At 34.3% G+C, this 16046-nt stretch overlaps 1 protein-coding gene across 2 annotated transcripts in view; it reads left to right on the plus strand.

The window, feature by feature from the left end:
• Window positions 1–1011: 1011 nt before the first annotated feature.
• The window catches only part of grin3ba (glutamate receptor, ionotropic, N-methyl-D-aspartate 3Ba), a 125843-nt gene continuing 110808 nt past the window's right edge, over window positions 1012–16046 (plus strand). Inside the window, exons 1-3 of one of the 2 annotated variants that reach the window (XM_087240894.1) lie at window positions 1012–1136; window positions 4634–4737; window positions 5912–6078. The gene's annotated coding sequence lies outside the window, so the exon portion shown is untranslated. The remainder of the gene's footprint in view (window positions 1137–4633; window positions 4738–5911; window positions 6079–16046) is intronic. The other variant, XM_087240893.1, reaches the window with a different exon arrangement.

Here is a 16046-nt window from a genome sequence, read left to right on the forward strand (position 1 = left end):
GTGTGTGTGTGTGTGTGTGTGTGTGTGTGTGTGTGTATATAATTTATATTTTATATATTTTTAATACATTTTAAAATGTATTTTATATATGCTACCATTCCAAAGAAAAAAAAAATCTGTTTAAAATATCTTTTTTTGTTGTTATTTTTAAAGGTTTGTTACAGGACAGCACTAAAAGGAAAAGCACTTTTTTAATATTTATTTTGAAATTTGTTTGGTGTAAGTAAAATTATGTTATTTTAACTAATAATTCATAAAAACCAAATGCTTTAAAATGCTCTTAACTCAATGACTCTTATGCTTTAAATTTGTAGTTGATATCACAACAAAGAATCCTGTGGATTTTTTGTTTAGATGCTTCACCAAAAAAGTGAAAAAGGCCACTGGATAATACCTTAATTTCATTAAAAAATATTTATTTCTATCACATAATGCAGATTTGCAGAACCCAAGTGTAGTCTCATTAACCAAACAACGAAATTCAAGATTAAACAATATTTAAAAAAAGGTCACAAAATATACAATAGACCAGGGGTGCTCAACCCTGTCCCTGGAGATCTACCTTCCTGAAGAATTTAGCTCCAACCCTTCAAAAGCTACTGTTCCAAAATATTTTTTTCTTAAAATGAAATATATATATATATATATATATATATATATATATATATATATATATATATATATATATATATATATATATATATATATATATATATATATATATATATATATATATATTATTCTTTTTAATGGAAGAAAAAGTTTTTTTTTTTTTACCCAGACATTTAAAAACAACATATTTTAGAGCATTAATTACGATTCCGTGATACCATGAAACCATGTTATTTTTATCCAATATTATCATACCGTCAGAATCTTACACTGGCCCATGCCTATTTGGTAATTAAAGTCAGGTGTGTTTGATTAAGGTTGCAACTGAAATCTGCGGGAAGGTATCTCCAGGAACAGGGTTAGGCACCCATGATATAGACCAATCAATAAAGACATAGCAAGGAGAACCAATCAAAAGAATACAACTCAATAGGAAGCACAGAATTACATGGAGAGCCACAAGACAATCAAAGACATACAAACAAACACTATGTTCTGCTAAGTTTTTCTTCTTTTTAAAAAAGGTAATTATGAAATAGTATTTTCAGTTTTGTAATATGACACAACTGTGGCAGGTATCATGTGATAATGATAAAATGGCAGATTTAAATTTCATTTCACTGTATTAATGTCACTGGCCCAACAACATTTCCTTCTTGCTGTCAAACTATTTCATAACTGTAACAAGAGGCAATTCAATCACATCTTAACATTAAAACATTGTCATAAAATTATTTATCAATATGTGGACTTTTTTTGGATTCTCAAAAGCTTTGGAAATTTAAAAATGTAATAGAGGAAATAGGTTAGGACCATTGTTATTGTTTACCTCCCTCAAAATGGAAGCTAGTCATTTCTAAGGAACGTTAATTAGTTTGAATTCAAACGCATTACCCAGACAGGGCGAGTGTCTGATTCCAAAATGGTTTCCCCCGGATATATTTTCTTCTTATTATTTTTATTTCTAATATATGTGGCTGAAACAAATCTATAAAAAACAACTATTCCATCAACATTGACAGTTTAAAGACTTAATTAGATTATCTGGGAAATCTGAAGGATTATGTGACACTTTAGACTGAAGGAATGACTACTTCAGCTTTGTTTTCACAGGTAAAAATTATATTATATAATTTATTGATACCGAAAACAATATAAATTGTATTATTTCACTGTATTGCTATTTTTAAACTCTTCCTGAGTAAGATATTTCTTTAAAACTAAATCAAAACAAGTTGGCATTTTGGCAGTATAAATATAACTTCAACACAAAATAAGAAAGAAGATTGCAGTTAATCCATATTATCGACTGTAGTCTTTCACGTCTTTATTTATTTATATATTTTTATTTTTTGAAGCTCTAAATCCCCAATACCCATGTACTGTAATTGTATTCCTCATAAATAAAGTCAAGGTTTGGACCAACTTGAAGGTGAATAAATGATGAAAAACTGATTTATCTGCGAGCGGTTCCTTTAGCACAGGATGGTGAAAATCCATCTTTTTAATTCATTTCAGTTCAGTTGATCTTGCTTCGGGAAGGTCGGTCTGACTTTACACTGCAAGGTCACAGGGGCCAGATGATTTTCTGCCAGGTTCATATGATGCGCCTGAATCCATGCCATCAGTTAAAGCTTAGCGGAATGACATCAGACTTGGCCGATTCCCTGATCTCTGTGGGGATGTGATTCTGCCATTTGAATTTCCTTAAGGATGAGTCGGCAGTTTAGATGATTTAGTAATCCAGTGCAGCGAGCGATGATATTTAAGGATGTAATGTACAAATGGAACGTCTTGGGGCAGCGGAAACGTTTGACTCGTGAAAATTTGAAGGACTTGTTTAATGTAGTACTTGAACTTGGGCTTTGGGAAGTGGAGTGGTGATAGAAAAACAGCCAAATGCTTCTTGCTCTGGTCTCGGGACTTCGAGAAAGAGGAGTGATAGGCTTTTAAGATGTTTATGTGTTAAAAAATGACTCGATGCAGATCAAACACAATCTTTATGAGGCCTGCTTTCAGTCCAGTGTCATTATAAAAAGCGGATGTTGCAAAATGCAGGATTGATTCCTTTTTTGGAACAGAGTCCATTATTAAAATGACTTTGGTAATTTGGCGAATCTGTTCGTTTGGAACATTTCTGGCAGAGCCGCAGAATGAAATAAAGTATTCATTCATTCAATTTGGCTCTGTGATCGTATTTTACTCATTTAATACTTCAGGCTCCTAAAATACATGACCAGAAACTATTTTTATATTTCCGTCCTTTCACTAATGAAGCAGTGTGTGTTCTTGGGCCGACTCCAGGTTTTTTTGTCCTGAGTGTATGAAATTATGAAATAGAAATAATGAGTGAGATTAATCAGGTTGTTCCTAATTTGATTTCGGAAAGCATTAGTGGGAGGAAAAAATCAAGACGGAGTGCTACGGAGGCAGATACCAGCCTTGTGGTATCCGCCGCTTGATCATCATTAATAAGAAATGTGATCAGCTGTAGCAGTCCAACTTTATTAAATTTGCTGACTAAAAGGATGGGATAGCAACTCCTGATTCATATTTTGAGGGGTAGTCTGTTTAGTATACATAGTGGGTGAATTTATGTTGTATATTCATGTGCTGTATTGATTTGTACTCAATTCAATATGTATTATTTAGGGCTGCACAATATATCGTTTCAGCTTCTACAATAACCGGTCACTTTATTAGGTACACCTGTCCAACTGCTCATTTCCAGTACCTTGTTGAATCTATGCCACGAAAGATTAAGGCAGTTCTGAAGGCAAAAGTGGTCCAACCCGGAACTAGTAAGGTGTACTTAATAATGTGGCCGTGAGTGTATATCACTGTGTGCATCGGCAATATCTTCTTTAATACAAATCTGAATATAGATAGGCATGGCTAAATAATCAGAGTTCAGTACATGAAAATAGTCATACCATGAGCCTCATACAACATATCCTTCAGCTCTTGCTATCTGAAATAAAATAAAAAAAACAGTACAAATTAAAACTACATTTGTTTATAGAGAGGTTAATTTCTGTCTCAGTTATGCTTTCATATATGTTAAAGCTTAAAAAAAATCTCGAAATACATCTTGGTCGCTCCCTTTTGTCGAGTATAATTCATAGTCTATATTTAATTGGAAAAACTAAACACAACTAAGAAGAAAAATGTGTTTTTCCGTTGGATAAAAAATAAACCTAAAATAAACCTCTGTCCTACTTCATAAAAAAAAAAAAAAGATTTAACAAAGCATCAACTTATTTTGTTAAAATATGTTTTGACAATGAAGTATGAATATTTTGCATGTGTTATTTCTGAGTACATCATGATGTGTGTGTGAGCAGTGAGTGTCAGAGAGCTCATTAATATTCACGACCATTCCAAATATGGTCAGTAATGACCTTCTGATTCTAATGGTAACTTGTCTATTTATAAAGGAGCATTTAAGGAATCTCCGTGCACGAGATCTGCAGATTTCTGCAGAATTTAAGCCCATCATTGAGTCTATTTATTTATTTGTGTAAATGTGTGTTAATTTATATTTATTCAGTTTTTCAATTAATTTCAGTAATAATATTGACAAATATGAACATTCATATGATTTATTTCCATTACAGTTCGTAAAATAATTTTTTCTGTCTTTTAGGAGATACGCAAATGAGATTCTTACTTTGTTTACCAATTAAGTGGATATAATTGAGTTTGCATTGTAAACATTAAACACAGGTTAAAAATGTATTATTTTCATTTATTTTATTTCATATATTAGGTTTTTAGTTATGGTACTCCCAAAATCATTCCACATAAATGCACAGATTTTTTATTTATTTTTTGTTACAAAACGCTGCGCAGAAATAGCAAACAATGTCTGCAGATTCTGTCTGGCCCTAGTGATGAGTGTTACACATGTGAAGAGACAGTGCTGCTATCACTAGAATAAAGTACAGCTTTTAGCCAATCAGGTTCAAGAACTTGAAAGTATTGCTTTAGTAAACTGTTAATATTTGTGTCTTTGTTTTAGCAGTTCCTGAAATGACAGACAAGTTTGGTCTTGGAGAGCTTCAACACTAATCCAAACCACCTGAAGCGGCGATTCGTGTTGAATTACTAAAGAGCTACGGGCAGGTGAGTTTTTATCTAGGTCAGACCAAATCATTTTTTTATAGTTTGAAAGTTATTTTACAAAAGATGCTTTAGAATGGTTCAACATTTGTGACCCTGGGCTACAAAAATATATGGTCAATTTTAGAAAATTCTCATTTACACTGAATAAATAAGCTTTCTGTTGATGTATGGGAAAAGTATTTATTTATCTCATTAACCCCTTCAGACCTGAATTATGTTACAAATTTCAGAAAAATGGGATGTCATGTGATGTCCATTGTAATGGATGCAGGGTCTGAAGGGGTTAAAGTAGGAAATGTACAAAATGTGTTTATAAAACATGATTGTTATTTAATATATTAAAAATTTTTGACATAAAAATGATATTCAATAATTCTAATCCATAAAATGTATATTTGGCTTTTGCTTTTACATATTTGTGAAAATTGTGGCGTTCAGAATTTAAAACAATGGTGAAATTCATGGACTTTTTACCTTTTCTTGTGCTTGCTATTTTTTTAAAATTACGATTTGTCAGAATAATAAATGGTTTCTTTTGGTGATTGAAAGTCAGGGCTGTTTCTACAAATACATTTATTCGCTCTTTTAAAACAAAACAAACTTTATTTTACATTGGGAATAAAAATATATATATTTTGCACAAACACATAACTAAATCATAAACTCACAGAAACTGACAATTGCTAACCTCTGATGTTTTCCCGTTGCTGTATATTTTTGACTTGGTAGCATGTATGGCCCCTATGTGCAGTCACGTATGGAACGAAACAATCGACAAGTTCCTCAGGGATTCAGCGTCAATAAAACAGCATGCATAAGATAAACATTTGAAAATATCTCAGAAGAACCGAAGCTTTCCGCTTCCACTGTTATTCAGGCCAGTAAGACTGATGCTTGTCATAAAATCTATAGCTCCCCAGCTTTGTTTATATTGCCAGCGAGACTCTAGCCTCTCTGTGAAAGCTAGACGCCAAACACACCTGAAATGCATTAAAGCAGACAGCATCCATTATTATGGGCTCTTTCAGTCCACTCATTAGCTTCTAGCTACTCTATGAATAAAGGCTTATGTCAAAGCATATTATTGTTCTGCTTTTGGTTTATGTATGCATAAGTCTACATAATACAGTGCAGAGCAGATCCTCACTTTCTTTCTCTCTATGCGATTTATTAGAACCAAGCACCTCACCTCTCAGTGATCTCACAAGAACCAAGGACGTGAGAAGGGGGAATGAAAGGTCGAGTATAAGCTGAACAACCTGCATGTCTAACGTCTCTGAACTCATGCCACTGTTCTGCATGAACGCTTAGGCTTTTCCCAACACCTCCAGATCTGCAAAGGTCAGTGCCTGCAAATCATCCAATGAAAGCCAGGGAAATCAGAGTTGTTGTATGAAGACTGTCTCAGAGTAATAATGCTTGATCCACAAAGGGGATCAATGGATCTGCCCCTTTTAATCACTCAGGTCGGGTTAATGAAATGCTTGGTGCGTCTAATCATCTCAAAAGCTACATATGGTCTGCTTCTCAGTTTGATGGGATCACAGAGGAATGCCCTATTAGAGTGAGCGAGGATGATAAGACTGAGAAGTTCAACAAAATTCCAAGATTCATGTGCCGCTGCGCTTCTGTTTTCACGCACATGAGCACCGACCTCAATTACCTCTGAATCTAAAGGGCAGGCTTTCAGATATGCGCCAATGCGAAGCATGTTTTAAAGGGATAGTTCCCCCGCAAAAGTGAAAATTCGGTTATCTTTTATTAAACCTCATGCAAAACCCAAATGATTTTCTACCTTGGCACATTGTGCGAGATATTTTGAATAATGTATTGCTTTTTTATGCAATTACAAAGAATGAGCAAAAGCGACATTAAACTGTAATGAAGTACAGGCAAAAAACATTGTATAAATAGTCTATGCAGCTCAAATGTTCGATGTAAAGCACTTTTGTAGCATTATACAGTACCTTTGGGGCAGAAGAGACTGAAATATTTTTGTTACTGCTATTCTGCTGTGAGAACTGAATTAGGCCAATTAGTCGAAATGAACGGTTTGTGGATTAATTTTGTAACGTATCATTTCACTATTTAGTTTGTATTATAAAATTCTTGAAGCCTCCCCAGCAGGCACTGAACGTCAACATGACATTAGGTTCATGTTATACCCCAATACCGTGGGATGTTGCATTTTGTTAGAAAATGAAAATCCGGTTGACGTCAGAACCTAATCTCAGGCCGATGTCAATGAGTAGGTTAACATGGACACCAGTAATTCGATTAAGACAATACTCTGATTAAGAATCTACCATAACAGTATTATTATTATTTTTTTTTTTATTAAATTAGTCTGACTAAGGTCATAATCGAACTAGGTATGGAGTATGCTGGTTTTAGTCGCATTTTTGAAGTGCAGCACAGACATGTAAACACTTAAACCAAACAATTATCATGTATTATTACTATTATGTCATGTAAGACTTTACACCTCCATTTTGCAACAGGATATTCTATAGACCAGGAGTGTCCAAACTCAAGCCTGGAGGACTGGTGTCCTTGAGAGTTTAGCTCCAAGCCTAATCAAACACATTCTAATCATGCATGCTAATCGAATTCTTACTTGATGTACTAAAAGCTTCCTGGCAGGTGTGTTGAAGAAAGTCCGCAGGACACCGACCCTCCAGGACCAAGTTTGGACATTCCTGCTATACACGCATGACTGTTTGGCACTATACTCTGCACCTACCAAGTCAGTAAGGGGCCACAGACACCTGCATCATGAAATTCTGAGGTGTTTTTTTTTTTTTTCCAAACAGTGCAAGGGTGGAGAATTGGCAATCTGAATTGTAAACTGACATGTCCCTACCAGTAATTTAAACAACTTCAAAATAAAATAATAATAATAATAATAATTCCTTACATTTATATAGAGCTTTTCTGGACACTCAAAGGGTTTAACACATTGAGCGAATCTCCTCATCCACCACCAGTGTGCAGCATCTACCTGGATAACACTCCATCAACCCTTAGTAACCTACATGTGCACAAAGTCAAGTTCGCAACGAGTTCGCCAAATTACTATTATCCAAGGCTGTGTAATTAATCGAAAACTGGTTTCGATTTTGGCCTCCATGACTGTGAAAAACAGTAGTCGGGATACAACAGTTAAATTGCGTCATCTCAATCTCTCTACATTCATACCTACATTCATACCTCCTGCCTGACTGCAGCAAAATCATGTAAATTGACTTTTTAAGCATTGGACATGATTGTTTTTTGTATTATTAAGTGTTTATTCTATATTATTAAGTATTTTATTTATGTTTTTAAAAGTGCGAAACAGAATTTGTGCTGTTCAATGTATGCGCTCTAGGAATGAATGTTACCACCAACGTCAAGAACAAATCTACACCTTTGATACAGTGTGCGGTATCAAATTCCAATCAACAACACTCTTCCAGCAGTTCATACTCGCATCTAATATCTCGTTTGTAATTGCGGGCACGCATGAAATGTTTCTGAATGAAAGACAAAAAAGGACCAACTGCAGTTAAAATCAAAATATTTTAAATAAAACATCTAAAATTACATGAACATCCGGAGGAAACGTGGATAGCGTGATGATACAATGACATTAATCAAATTATGTTCTATAACAAGTAAAATGGGATCATGAAAGGGACATTCAAAAAGCAACTCATGTAAACACCTTAATCCTATTATTGTCTAACTCAGATTAAGGCAAATAACTCGATTAATGATGTCCATGTAAACATAGCCAATGTTTAAAGTTGGACAGACATTGCATTTTGCATACTTTTCAACACAACCTAAAAACAACAAAATATCAATGTCTAATGATGTAACAACTTTACGTTGTGTGGATGTTACCAATTTGACGTCTATCAGATGTTGAATTTTGGTTGCCATACCTGACGAATGAATGTCAGTATTTGACGGCAATAATATGTTGGTTTAAGATGTTGGCTTGACGTTGGATTTTGGTCACTGTCTAACACAACCTAACATCAACAAAAGGTCAACGTCATTTTACATTATTATTGAACATCAAAATAACATTGTCCTTAGATAGTGGCGACCTAAATGCAACCTAATATTAACATCTTATGTTATTGTGTGTCCTTTGGCATCTATTCTAAAACTCCTATCTTACTCTTATCTCTTGTCCCTTTTTGCAACAGATAAGCACTTCTGAACTTAGAATATAATAAATGAAGGCATGTGAGGTAATCTGTGTCTTGTAAATGTGCACAGGACTACAGAGTAAAGGCTCTGATTGGCAAAATGCTCTGATCAATGCAGATAATGGTGCAGTTTTAGCCTTTTGGTGTCTATTGCTTTTGTTTAAAATGCAATTGGTTCTATTAAGTCATGGATGTGGAAGACTGAAATGTTCTTAACATCCTGTAATAACTACAGTCTTCAAAACTGAATTATTATATACTGCATTCATTTTTTACTGTTAAAAAGATTGGGCTTAGTAAGAATTGTATAACATGTGCTGTATATACATATGATGATGATGAAAGTGTAGATGCTGCACAACACCACCTCATTTGGGTATTGAAAAGCCCCTGTACAAATTCCAAAAGGTCCCTTAAAGTACCTTGAAACATATAGCATTATTCATTTGGAGCTGACGTAATTTCAAATGAAACATGAAGCCATGGCAGGAAATATCAAGTAAAGTCTACTCACTTTTTTTTTCTTTAAATGGTGATAGTATTTGATTTACATTCCATCTTGGCCAGAGCGGCTAAGCTTAAACCCCAGTTGACAGCTTATGACAGACAAAGTGTAACTGCTTCTCCCTCTAACCTCCTTCATATTGGTTTAAAATATAGCATGATGTGTAGAGTTCCAATATATATCTTCATTTGTGCATATGAATCTTATGAAATCTGATATATGGAAATACATATACAAATTACATGTTCAAATCACAAGTTCACATTTGAATGTGTGTGTGTGTGTGTGTTTGTTTTATTAGTATATTATTAGTATGTTGGTATACTATAATGTAATAAGTGGTTCCATCCCAAAGAGGGAAGAAATCACTTTCGCTCACGCTCACGCTCAATCTGCCCAGCTGGTGGAATGAACTCCCTAACTGCATCAGAACAGCAGAGTCACTCGCTATTTTCAAGAAACGACTAAAAACTCAACTATTTAGTCTCCACTTCACTTCCTAATCTGCAATTGCCTCTGAATATCACACTAACTGTATCCAAAAAAAATAATAAAATAAAATTTACTAATACTACTAATACTTTCCTTCTTAGACTTTACAGACCTGAAACTTGCCTATAGCACTTATTCATTGTTGCTCTTAGTTGTGTAAATTGCTTCCTTGTCCTCATTTGTAAGTCGCTTTGGATAAAAGCGTCTGCTAAATGACTAAATGTAAATGTAAATGTAATGTATGTGTTTATTTACTTATTATAGATATTCATTCATTCATTCATTCATTTTCTTTTCGGCTAAGTCCCTTTATTAATTAAGAGTTGCCACAGCGGAATGAACCTCAAACTTATCTAGCATATGTTTTACGCAACAGATGCCCTTCCAGTCGCAACCCAACACCGGGAAACACCCATACACCATACATTGCATTCACATACATACACTATGGGCAATTTAGTTTATTCAACTCACCTATAGCGCATGTCTTTGGACTGTGGAGAAACCCTGAGGAAATCCATGTGAACTCGGGGAGAACATGCAAACTCCACACAGAAATGCCAACTGACCCAGCCAGATTTCTGTATGGGTGGATTTGTTTTGGCTTACTACCCAACATCTTATAGTTTGATAATGAATAAATATGTACACAAACTACTAATCAAAGTTTACCAAACCAAAGGAAATATTGAAATATAATTATAATTTAATGTATAACATACAGTATCTATTTTCTAAGTTGATCTATTTTAAAATGTAATTTATAATTAATTTACAATGGCAAAGCTACATTTTCTGCATCATTACACCAATATGATCCATCAGAATTTCTTAGTATGCTGATATTGGAGTTAAAATTTATCTTATTTTTATTCAACAGAATTATCACCAAAATATTATCGTCAGCTGAATGCTTAATTAAAGTATAAACTGATAAAAAAAATAAAAAAAACCTTACTCAACCCAGACTTTTGAACAATTTGGGAGTTAATGTCATGTTGGCCACATTTTTAAGCTCAACATAGAACTGTCGATGGTTCATTCCACTGTGGGGACCCCAGATGAATAAAAAGACTAAGCCAAAAAGGAAATGAATGAATGAATTGAACTGCGATTTTATAGAAGCTAGTTGTAAGGTGTGTTTTTGGTGCACAACTGAGCAGTTGTTTTGCATGTGAACTTGCATCATGCAGGTCATTTCAAATTAGTCACTTATAGAGGTTCTTTATAATTAAGGCTTCTGCTTTCAAATCAACAACTCAATAGGTTTTGGAACAGAGTTAATGACTTCATTAGCTGTCTAACCTGCTCATAATTAAAAACAAAACAGTATAATTGTAACCTTAGAAAACAAACAGCAATGACCTACCAAAGCCAGACTAGGATTGAGATCTACTGCAACACAAACGCAATCAGCAAATGAAGGCCCAAGTACACATGACTAAATAGTATCCCTGTGATAATTCACTTATCATTGATGTAGTAAAGCAGGTTTTCTGTCCTAACACTGTCCTTGTCCTACAGTACCAGTTGCTAAATCAATAAAGGCTTTCCTTCAGCTCCCTCAGACCTTAAAGAAAAAAAAAAGGGGAAGCGAGCAGGTTATTTCAAATGATGCTGGCTATAAACTGTGACATGCACATAGCCTACACGCACATATCTATATAAATATACACAAGCACTGAGGGCTCGCCTCTGTGGATCTGATAAGTATGTCTGAACCCTGGTAAAAATAAATCCAGCTCAGCAATACTAGCCTACCCAGCGGCAGGGTAAGATGTGTGGATTTACATAGTGCATGTAGGGAAATATGCCTTGAAATACAAAACCTTAGCCCTTATTAAACTTTAATGCAATGAACACAACTTGCGAAGACAGTTTCCGTATTAAACCAGCATTAGGTCTGCAGTGGTTTCTTTTCATATTTGTGTAGCACTACACAATATGTTTTCCCAGAGATGGGTTGCGGCTGGAAGAGCATCCGCTGTGTAAAAACTTGCTGGATAAGTTGGCGGTTCATTCCGCTGTCCATCGACCCCTGATTATTAAAAGGACTAAGCCTACAAGAAAATGAATGAATGAATAAACAATATGTTTGAAGTGTTACCATTAGTTAAATGTGCAGTAGAGTATGTAAGACTTTTGCATTGCAATACACATTACAAAAACAACATTGGAATAAGATTAAATGCTTTTCTATCTGAAACTCATTTAAATTCAAATATATATCATTGTTTTTTATTTTTATTTTTAGAAAAATACATTGCTAGTTAAAGCTTACTTTTAAACAAATATAATGAAAAATGTAAGCATAATAAAAATATAAATATTCATTCATTCATTTTTTTGGCTTAGTTTTATTATTTATCAGGGATCACCACAGCGGAGAGAACCGCCAACTATTCTGGCATACACTGTAAACGATTTCTGTTGTTTTCACAGTATTATACTGCATTTCTCAACAGTTTTTTACTGTATACGCTGTGCACAGTGTGTTACTGTATATATTGTTGTTTTCACAGTATAATAATGTATTTTCAACTTTTCTATACTGTGAACATGGTTAACAGTATGCTACTGTAGATTTTACAATGAATTTTGGGAAAAATCAGTTACTGTGTATCTAAATACAGTACTGCAAATGACCAAGAACAACTCCACACACACTATATATATTATGATTATTATGTTTATTTATTTTTGACAAATTATTTTGTGAAGTTAATAACCTAACCAGTTTCTTCAGACTGTTCAGTGCATTAAACTGTCCCTTGGTTTTCCATTTTTGGGTGCACTGCACCTTCATTTTATAAGGTAACATGGAAATATTAAATAATATTAAATAAACATAACTATGTGCTAAACCAAAACGTAAATTAAAACAAAAATAATTGATTCACGTAACTAAAGACTGTTAAACACACAAAATGATTTCAAAGTCAGCTTAAATGTCAGAGTGACCAACCTGCTTTAGACGGATTCAAGAATATTGGGCGCCCATATTGGCCACCGTAGAGGTCACATATCTCCGCATTTTCAAAACAACATTTTAAAATATGCATCATCTTTATAAATAAGGCACAGGCTTGAGTTTAAAACAACAACATTCTCGCATGAAAAACTGTTAAAACTTTATTTTATAACACATTCATTATAGAGCCATCCAAGACAGGGGCATGTCTCAATAATGTCTAAGCCGATTAAAGCATGAGGTTTGCCGGATACTTGAGTGATAAAGCGCCGTCAACCCCTGGAGGTCAGAATCTCCCCTATCGGCAAAGCACACTTAAAAGTAGTCATTATATCTATAAACAAACCACAGATTTGAGTTTGGAAGAACTACATTCTCGCATGAAAAACTGTTAAAACTTCATTTCGTGACATATTAAACGCAATATTTACGACATTATCTGGCTTTTCTCATCCGCCATTACTATTTGCTTGTTGGTGTAAAATGAATTCTGGGAGAAAAAAAAAATTAATTCTCAAAACACTTCAAGCGAACCTTATTCTTATTGTTAAAGTCAGATATATGTAATATTTTCGCTGGTAAAGTGAACAAAAAAAAACAATATTACTATTTAATCAATATCACGTTTGCACTGGTTCGGTTCAGGACTCAAACGACACCGAATCGGATTGAACTGTTTGCTCGGGAATTATTTTATCACACGTGTTTACTAGCACATTCAGCAGCATGTGTATAAATGTGTGTGGCCGAGTAGTATAACGATATAGTAATGATTCATTGTTGTGTCTTACAATAATATACGAAAAGGAATCGGTTTTAGGCGGATTCGACTCTTTACTGTTCTAAGGAGCCGATTTATTGAACCGAACAGAGTCGATTCGACATTCACCAGGCAAACGGCTATCCTAATTTGAAATCCACCTGTCGCCTTTTCCTCCAGTGAATTCATCCTCGGTAAGTGTTTAAAAGTCAAATTCTGTCCGTTAAAGTTTTGTTTTGTGTATATTTCTGTGTAGTGTGTGTGTAATTTAAAATAATTAACCAAGTTACTTTAGTTGTAAGTTTCTTATGTCACGTTATTCGACGCCAGACCGTGTTTGTAGTGTTTGCGAGGTAACTATTAGATAACGTACAGTGAGTTTATCTTGAGTGAGTTTTTGACCATAGTAACGTTACCTGAAAAAAAACATAACTTTTACTCAGTGTAACGTTAACTGCATTTTCTATTTCAGCACAACACTGAGATGAAGGCAAAGTCACCATAAAAAGTTAAACGTTTAACGTTAAGGTAAGCTCTGGTCTTTATGTGGTCATTATGACTAAGTTATCATTATGGTTAGATTTGTTAACTGTAAGTTATTTAAACTAAACTCACAATGAAACAAGTCTAAACTGTTTTATTAAATTGAGCTGATAATAAAATTCAGTTCATGTCTTTTAAGTTAATGTTAATATTAACATAATTCATATTAATTGTCTATTTCTCACTGGTTAATGAGCTTATTGTATAGTGTATCATTAATTGTACATTTTATTTTTGGTGTTCAGGTGTAGGGAATGATTTGTATACAAGTTTATTTTAACCCCATACAGATTGGTATGGTTGTACCATAGATTTAGATTATTAAATGTTAAGTCTTATTTTACTCTTATCTTTACTCTATATTTCTTTTTTGCAGCTACAGCAATTGATGTTGAAAAGCTGATGCTACCAATCACTCCTCACTTGATTGTTCAAGGTAATGTTCATGTCTTGCTCATTTTGATTAGATTTTGAAACGTCAAGTTGTTCACAGATTTGTTGTGAGGAGTTTCATGTACAAACTCTTTTTCTTCTTCCAGTAGCGACACAGTGGCACAGTAGGTAGTGCTGTCGCCTCACAGCAAGAAGGTTGCTGGTTCGAGCCTCGGCTGGGTCAGTTAGCGTTTCTGTGTGGAGTTTGCATGTTCTCCCTGCGTTCGCGTGGGTTTCCTCCAGGTGCTCCGGTTTCCCCCACAGTCCAAAGACATGCGTTGCAGGTGAATTGGGTAAGTTAACTGTCCGTAGTGTATGAGTGTGTGTGGATGTTTCCCAGAGATAGGTTGGGGCTGGAAGGTTATCTGCTGCATAAAACAAATGCTTTATAAGTTGGCGGTTCATTCCGCTGTGGTGACCCCAGATTAATAAAGGGACTAAGCCGAAAAGAAAATGAATGAATTAATAAAACAACCATGGCTAGGCTATTTGGCTATCAAATGCTGAGTAAATATTAGACACAGATTTTTTACTGTAACTAGTCTTTGTGTTTATTAGCAATTTTACTGGCCGTGTTTGTTTTTTTCAAACAGCCTGGAAACTGTAAGCTTGGTTCAATATTGTTTTTTTATGTCATAAGTTGAAGGGACAGTTCACCCAAAAATGAAAATAAGAGCATCTTTGGCATCCTCCACTTGTTTCAAAATAGTTAGATTTTTTTTTGTTCCATTAAACATCAAACTTGTATATTTTTTTTAAAGAAATTTGGTTAAAATATGGATGTCAATAGTTACAGGTTTCTAACATTCTTCAAAATATCTGCTTTAGTGTTCAACAGAAATTCTAACTGGTTAAAAACACATAGAGTAATGGTGGCAGAATAGTAAACTATCCTTTTAAATATTTTATTCTGAGACTTATTTATATGTGTCTTGTCTTTTGCCATATTGTCTTTTTAGCTCAGATTTTGATGGACCTGGAATGCGACTACAGTTACTCTTAAGTCAAGAACCAAATAAAGCACAGATGTGGAGCGATCTGCAGCTAAACTACCTGGAGGAAAGGAACCTTTAGGTAAAAACACCTGCTTTATTTAGATCTGAAGTGTTTTATTTGGCATAGAGTATTATTTTTTATTCTTATTCTAATTTTATTTTATGTATATACTGAATAGAAGCCATTTAAATTTCACAACAAATGATTGAATATAAAATATCATCTAGATGTCTTATTTTTCATTGTCTTAAACAGGGGTGCTCAACCCTGTTGCTGGAGATCGACCTTTCTGCAGAGTTTAGCTCCAACCCTGATCAAACATCAACTAACCAACTAAATAGTATCTGAAGGAGCAGTTGGTAAATAAAGACAGGTGTTCTTGATCAAGGTTGCAGGTGAGCTCTGCGG

The sequence above is a fragment of the Danio rerio genome, chromosome 2, assembly GCF_052040795.2.
Source record: "Danio rerio strain M-AB ecotype USA chromosome 2, GRCz13ab, whole genome shotgun sequence".
NCBI lineage: Eukaryota > Metazoa > Chordata > Actinopteri > Cypriniformes > Danionidae > Danio > Danio rerio.